Source organism: Aedes aegypti, chromosome 1 (genome assembly GCF_002204515.2).
Source record: "Aedes aegypti strain LVP_AGWG chromosome 1, AaegL5.0 Primary Assembly, whole genome shotgun sequence".
NCBI lineage: Eukaryota > Metazoa > Arthropoda > Insecta > Diptera > Culicidae > Aedes > Aedes aegypti.
The window spans coordinates 152422093-152423734 of record NC_035107.1 but is presented as its reverse complement, the minus strand read 5'-3'; the positions used below and the strand labels follow the sequence as shown (position 1 = coordinate 152423734).

The window sequence follows — 1642 nt, the reverse complement described above, 5'->3', positions numbered from 1 at the left end:
TAATGTATGGAAAGACATTCAACCGATCAATAATTTCAACGCCGTTCTGATTGTGTGGGGATCCTACAGCGGAAAAATGTTTCAAAGTCGCATGTACAAGTGAACAGTTGAGATATGAAACAGTATACATCGGTGAAGTTCTTAGCGATGTGAAATATACATCCTGAATTACTGAAAGCTTTCGTGATGACGGAAACGATATGAAAACTCATCACTTCAAACTTGTTTTTCCTGAGAAGAGGGAGGATGTGTGGTACTGAATGAATATTGTCATAGATCTTGTCTTCCAACCCTGTTATGATGGTTGACAATCAAAAGCCTGTTGAAAGAACTCCGAGAATGTAACATCGGATCGGACATCAAACGATCTAGTAGGCATGGCACAACTTCGACGCCTCACTCCTATAGTAATGTCAGAATGGAATGCAAGGTTCTTCGTGGTGCTCCCGCTTGCCAACAACGATTCAGAGCTTCACAAATCCCATTCACGGAGAACTCTGGAAATACTAATTAGGATAATATATAACACACCTGTCGCATTTTTGAATTTTATACATTGCTCAGCATATGAAGTATGCATCATCAACATATGTTTTATACCTTACCATGCATTTTTGAAAATTATTATTTTCAGTACATTTTGACTGTTGTGTGCTATACTTGGAACTTGGCGATTTTTCTTTTTTTGTTTCAGCTGAAAACTTTGGCATCGAGAAAATAACGTGGCAACTTTCATTGTGAGTTTTTTCTTATATTCGTTGGAGTTAAGATTCATAGATCGATAATTCAGACCTATAGTGTCCCAAAGTAAGTAATAAAAACTACAACCAATAGGTTAATAAAGAAATAATAACAAAAATTTGATAAATTTCAGCCACCTGATCGTGAGCCTGTATCGTGTTGGAAAATTCAGATGCCTCGATGATCCATAACGAAAAATGGCAGAACAGCCTGACTGGGAAACGTAAGGTCTATTCCTCGCTGACCACGTCGAGATTTCTCAGTCAACCGAAATCGAAAAAGCTTTGCCATAAAGTGACCGGGGAGAGCGGAGTAATTCATTGGAATGACGTGGTCGTTCCGCGGTGAAACGATGGATACCGGTGGACATTCTATCTGGCCGTATGACTGTGTGGATGCCATTGTTCGACGCTTTCCACAACCGGTTCCGTACGTGTTCGGATGGAGTAACGACGGTAGTCTGCAGGATATTACCGAACGGCATTGGTGGCAGAACGAGATGGCATCTATGAGGTTGCGTGTAGCAGACTGCTAGAGGTTATCCGTAACGCGGTGCATGTGTTGTTGACGAAATAAATGTTATATTTTTATCAACTTGTTTGATTTCCTTCATTTGATTGTTATATTCCTGGCCGGCCATTGGGTTTGAATGTAAACAAAAAACAACGATAGCTAAATAATATTGCGCAATTATGCATTATGATTCATAAAAATCGTTTATACTATGGGGAGTATAATTTAGATATATTCATTCCATGGGGTGAATAGACCGAATATGGTTTTAGTATAAGCTTTAAGCCTTTTAGTATTTAATTATTTAACCGTGTTGGTAAAACAAACAACAACTTAGAAATTCACTCGTTTTTCTGATTTTGTAGAACACGACACTGGTTGAATACCG

At 38.7% G+C, this 1642-nt stretch overlaps 1 long non-coding RNA gene across 2 annotated transcripts; it reads left to right on the top strand.

Moving 5' to 3' along the window:
• Positions 1 to 488: 488 nt before the first annotated feature.
• Positions 489 to 1325, top strand: LOC110674516. 2 transcript variants are annotated; one of them, XR_002498942.1, is made up of 3 exons: positions 489 to 572; positions 695 to 807; positions 875 to 1325. It is a non-coding gene; the product is annotated as an uncharacterized LOC110674516 (long non-coding RNA). The 2 variants fall into 2 exon arrangements; XR_002498941.1 differs by having other exon boundaries at positions 496 to 572; positions 635 to 807.
• Positions 1326 to 1642: the final 317 nt, after the last annotated feature.